The following is a 6041-nucleotide window of genomic DNA, read 5'->3' as shown; positions in this document are numbered from 1 at the left end:
ACTCTGCCAAGTTTCCTGATACAGTGTTAATGGGTAGAATGACTAAGTATGGGAGCTTCTCAGGATTAGTACAATATTATAAGGAACTCAGCATATAAAATTTCTCTGTAATGATGATAGAGACTTTGGCCCTGGGTCCACCTAGGAGGGAGCTAGCTTGAGTATGTTTGAATAGCCTGACCGTTTGTAGTTACTCTTACATTGGCCCACTGAGACACCTTTGCACATAATGATTAGACTTAGATTTTTATTGTTTGCCATCCAAGAGCACATTTCATCCAGAGAAATTTCTGTTGCTGCTTCAATACTCAAATTCTCATACTATCTCCTGCTTAAGGGATTCTTATTTCACATTTGAATTTGAGTTCACCAAATTCACCAAGAAACAAAATACTTACAAATGAAATAAAAAATATTTTCATTCTTTTCTTCACTTCTTACTCCTAGAAGATATATTCTCTTTTGTGGAATTTAGGAGTAGTCAAATTCAGGGAGGTAGGGACGGTGGGGCCGGGATACTCAAACTATTGACACCTGGTGGCGCTATACCTAAAAGAGGTAATTTGGTAGAGTTCCAATTTACTCAAGGGCAATTCAAGAAATATGCTGCAAGGGGACCTCATAAGCCTAGATTGTTCTGAAGTGATAGGAACAGGAAGAAAAGAAGAACTGGCTTGTGTGGGTAAGTGGATAAGGTATATAAGGTAATAACTTCCTGAGAATTTAGCTTTATCCACTTTTCATCAGTGTCTTGACCTGACATGGATTGAAAAAGTACTTTTGGAATGTGAGACTTGAAATTTTGATATCTTATCTCTAACCCCCAAAAGAGATGTTCATTGAGTTATTACAAAGACAATTCATTAAAAGCTTTTATATTTGACCCTCATTTATGCAACCCTCAGACTAAAAATTATCTATTCTTTTGGAAAACATATTTTGATCTCTTGTAATAACAGATCATAGTATACCTAGGATTTTTCTAGTATACTAACAAGAGTTGTTGACTTTCTCCCAAAATTTGTTAATGCCAAATACAATCATTATGTAGATACATGATTAAATCTTGTGTAAAATGATAAAATGATAATTTAAAGAGATAATTGTTATTTTTCCTGAAAACTGTTTAATCTTATGCAAAGACTTGATATAGGCTAAAATTAAAAAAAAATGTCTCCAGTTAGGTGGACAAGAAGACTATGAAAGCTTGGGGGGTATTATAATTATCTAGAATTCTTCACTCACATTTTCTCAAAGTCCATAAATTCTTGCTTAGACTTAAGAGGTGAAGTTGAAAACCTTAGATGATGCATTAAGGAAATAGTATACGCAAACTGTGCAGAACTTTGAGTATCAGACATATACAGGAGGAAAAGTTCTTTGGCTTTATACCGAAAGGTATAAAGTATAAATGAAAGATTAGGGAATGCATATACATCTATATGTTTTCAGTGAAAGAAAACGTCTTTTAAAAAATGCTTCTTTGCTTTATTTGGGCTTCATTGTTTTAAGAAAGCTGCTTTAAGTGAGATTGTTTTCGTTTGTACATCGCCCTCCCTAACCAAAATTGATACTTCCCATTGTGCAGAAAATGTAGAGAATGTCATCTGTTTGAAATCATTTGTTCAATCAGTAGTTATTGAATTTTTATTAATACTCTGAGCCAGTCTCTGATCCAGAAGCTGGAAACACAAAGATGAGTAATACCTTGTCCCTGCCTTCAAGTGGGTCATAATCAAATGGAGGGAGTAGGTACAACGGCAGAGTTGTGCCTGGGAGGTGGTGAAAGATAGAGAAAGGGCAGTAAGTTGTTGAAGTCTATAAATGGACACTGTATGATATCCAGTCATTTGTTTTGACTTCTGTTGGTTCTGGAAGGCTTTTGGTGGCTACAACTTGGTATGCTATCAATTATTAATAATACTAATTTAAAAAATATTTTTCCTTGCATTAAACAATGTGCTAAGTGCTTTATGTGCATAATCCCATGTAGCATCTTCTATAAAAGGGAAATAAAAGTAGGGTCTTCCTCATAGGAAGAGATCTCATAGCTGGAAAAGGTAAGGCTAGAATTCCAAACCACTTCTGACCATCTTTAAAATATATCCTCTAAAGTGTTTACATTAGTACCTCTAGCAACTTTTAGTGTAAGGAAATTCTTATCTGTTCATGATATAGTTTAAAAATGGTTTGCACATATGGACAATATATGTGCATGTTTATGTGTCTGCAAAATATACAGTTGGATGGTCTCTATATGTACTTGCTGTGAAAAATGTATGGTGTATGTATATGTCTATAAACACTCCTTCCCCATATGCTGAGCGTTATAGTTAGCACGGTGAACCAGTTTGCCATTACATACGTTGGCAGGGCCAACCCAGGAGCAATTGCTGGAGATATATAGTGCTCCCTGCACTGGATTGGGGGTGGAGGTGGCTGTTCTTTTGTCTGAGAGGGCTATTCAAAGCTGTCCTAGTCTCTATCCTAATGCCGGCATCTCTGTGGTCAATGGGTATTTTCTGCTCTTCTCTTCTGCTGGGGTTGTGTAGAGGAAGGAGGGGGGCATTAAAATAATTTTCTTCTGTAGGCTCTGATACACTTAAGGCAGCCCTTTTCCTGGAATATATAAATGCCAGCAAATCAGCATTTCTTAAGCTTCAGAATCCTTCCTGGAAATCCTGTTAAAGCACATACCCTGACTGCTTGTCTCAGACTGAATGAGAATGTAGTGAGCCTCATGATTTCCACTGCTGAGATATTAGCATAAATCTCCCACTAATGCACCTCTGTCTGTTAGTGAAAGAGTCCCTGCAACCAAGAAAATATGTTAAATTGAGAAGGGACTAATGTTTCACGACTGAGGCACAGCCACTGCTATGGAAGCATTTGCGGGGTGTTTCCTGCTCTGCATGTACCACTGCAGGAGGCACTTAGAATTTTTTCCTTTTTAGGTCATGAGAAACAATTAGATGTCTCATTAGAAAAAATGATTTTTGAATTGTTCATGAAGCAAGAGTAAGAACTTTACTACTTAAAAAGCAGTCTCAACTTGCATTATTTCCTTTGACATCACAACAACCTCATGAGGTAGGCAGGAAAATTATCCACATTTTAAAGAGGAAGAAATTGAGACTCAAAAAGGTAGGTGACTCTGAAACTTAGAATGCCAAAGCTGGAGAAATTCTTAGAATTCTCTAGTTCTATGGTGCTTTTTCTGAGGGCACCCTTTCTCTCTGCTCCTTTTTCTCTTTCTCCTTCTCTCCTTAAACCCTTGCTCCCTTGTTTAGAAGTGAAATTTTTAGAGACTTCAGCATTGCCTGAAACATACTGCTTAATAAATAGTTTGCATTTATATAAACGTTAAGTGGCTCTAAATGAAATCATAGGCTGAAAGGGAAAGAGCAGCCCAACACCCTACCCACTCCACTTCCTTTAGTCACCCTCCCTGACTCCAATGACCTGCCAAAGCACCACACTGGGTATACCCCTAATGGAATCCAGCATCTCATTTTATTGAGGTCGACTTATTTGTTGAAGGCCAATCTACTCCTTTGTGGCAAAGTTGAGTCTTAAAAGTAGGACTTATATCTGCAAGTCTAGGGCTTTGCTTCTTGCTTGGTCCCTCATTCTACTTTCTCAAATGTTTGAAAATTGTATCCAAGAATTACTGTCTTAGTGGTGGAAGAGACTTTAGAGTTTACATTACTTAATCGCCACTCAGTGTCAGAATTCCCTCTGTAGTTCTTTGGTGGAATCATTGAACGTGAACTTGAACTCTTGGATCATAAAGGCAGGCTTACTATGTCCAGAAGTCTTAAGGGAAAAGCTCAACTCATAAGAAAGATGTACATCTTCTTGAGGAGAGGTACACATGTGACCTCTCAGTGCTAAGTGGAGAGTTTGAATAGTCTGATGACCTTTATTCTTCTGGTGTGTGTGTGTGTGTGTGTTCTTTTTTCTCTCATCAAGGGATAGAATCAAGTTTTTCTGTTTTACTTAAGATTGGGGTATGTGTGTGCATATAAAAAAGAGAAAAGATGGGTAAAGAGGAAGGTATATAAATGTTTGTTTGTTTTTAGTTTTCAAGTGATGGAATGAAGACTGGAAATTAGTTTTCCTTAAAGATAAATGATTTTGGATAAAATTAAGTCTTTCATCTGGGTCTGAAAAACCTCAGACAGATATTTTTATTATTCTAGACCCTATGTAAAAATGAGGTAGTAATACTTTTTTAGGGTTTTTATGAAGATTAAAGTAAATAATGTGTATAAATTTCTTAGTCCATTACTAATAATCATGTTGTAAATAAATATCAAGGCCTTAGAAAACAGAAATCTAAAACCTGAAACCTTTTTACAGGCCAGAGTCTCTTTTTATAGTCATATATAGGCGAAATCACCTTGAATTTGCACTAGTGTCCCATCAAGAAAATACTCAAGGTAGCTTTTACTGCTCTATATCTGTTCATTCATATACGAAATATTAAATCAGTGTTAACTATGGACCAGAAACTATGTTAGTTGAGGCATACAGCAGCATACAAAAGATATATTATTCCTGCCCTTGCTATGGAGATATAAATTCAATTAAAGGCTGTAAAAGGAAAAAAAAAGATGTTATGAGATAGAGAATAACAAGGGTCTCCTGATTTAAATTGAAGTTTTGGTAAAGAAGAGACTGGCATGAGACTTCAGGATGAATGGGAGCTCCCTGGATAAAGGAACAGTAAAAGCAAATGGCCTGAGATAGTAAAGAGCTTCTTCTTTTACACAAGAAGGTTGACCTGGCTCCTGTTAAGTCTGGATGTTGGTGCAAGGTCAGAACTGTGAGGAGCTTGGGATTTATGGGGGAAACAATGGGTGAGCATTGAGTGTTAAGGAAGTGATAGGATAGGATTCAATTTACATTTTCTAAGAGTCAGCTTCTGAACATCTCCCCACCAGCACATGCTGTCCTCTTTGCTTCCTTCCCATCTGCAATGGTCCAGAGATGCTTTTGCTCTCCGTATCATGTAAAATATGCCCAGATAAAAGGATACAACTTTTTTCGCTCTTTTTCTCTCCTGCTAAAGTGAAGTGGCTAATGAAGCTGTATGTTTTGTCCTTAGAGGACATTTTAAAAAGTGTACTTCTCATGGAGAGAGACGCTCTTTTGAAGAGGGACATACCAGCCTAACTGTGTTTGCAAGTTCAGAGACAAACAAAACAGGCATCCAGCCCTGACCCTGCTTCGTAGGAGGAGGACTTGATTATACCTAATCTTCTTAACCCTCAGTTTCCTCTTCTGTATTGGGAAAATAAGAGCCTCACCTTAAAGGGTTGTTGAATTAAGTGAGGTACTGCATGCAAGTTGCTTAGAACTATAGTGACAATGTTCATTGACTAATAAATGTTACCTATATATGACTGTATTTTCGGTAGCATCCCTGAAGTCGTATAAGGTGGTTAATCACCTAACTAAAGACATATATCCTTTATTTTTTGAGATCTTAGATAAAACTACACACATATACACATACTATTAGGAGGTTTAAAGAAGATAAGGAGCACATGCAGTGGAGAATTCCTCTGATGTGGGAATAAATACATACTGAGGGACTGTTTATACTGATTTTTACCTTACAGGGTGTGAGAAGAACTTCTCTTACCCCGATTCTCCCTTTTTTTAAAAAATATTGTTGCAAGGTTCCAGAGTAATTTCAAATTGACTTTCTCATGATCTGTATTGTGTCATCTATGTTTAGACATTTTCACACTTTCATCTGAAAACATTTTGGGTGTTCTTCCTTTAAGAAACATATACTTTCTTCCGCACATATTTTTGCATGTTGCAAACTGTCTCAACGTGCAATTTATTTCCTTTAAATAATTGGCAGTTGGTTTCAGTGATGGGCAGGGACAATTCCACTGAACGCTCAGGAAAGAGATTTAATATAGACTTCAGGGAGGGAGGTGGGGAGGGGTGGTCACCAGCATCCGTAGTGATAGATGCAGATGACATGATTGTCAAGGAGGCTCAAGCTCTAAGAATTTCAGTCC

This window comes from Tamandua tetradactyla, chromosome 15 (assembly GCF_023851605.1).
Source record: "Tamandua tetradactyla isolate mTamTet1 chromosome 15, mTamTet1.pri, whole genome shotgun sequence".
NCBI lineage: Eukaryota > Metazoa > Chordata > Mammalia > Pilosa > Myrmecophagidae > Tamandua > Tamandua tetradactyla.
Note: the sequence above shows the minus strand (reverse complement) of the source record.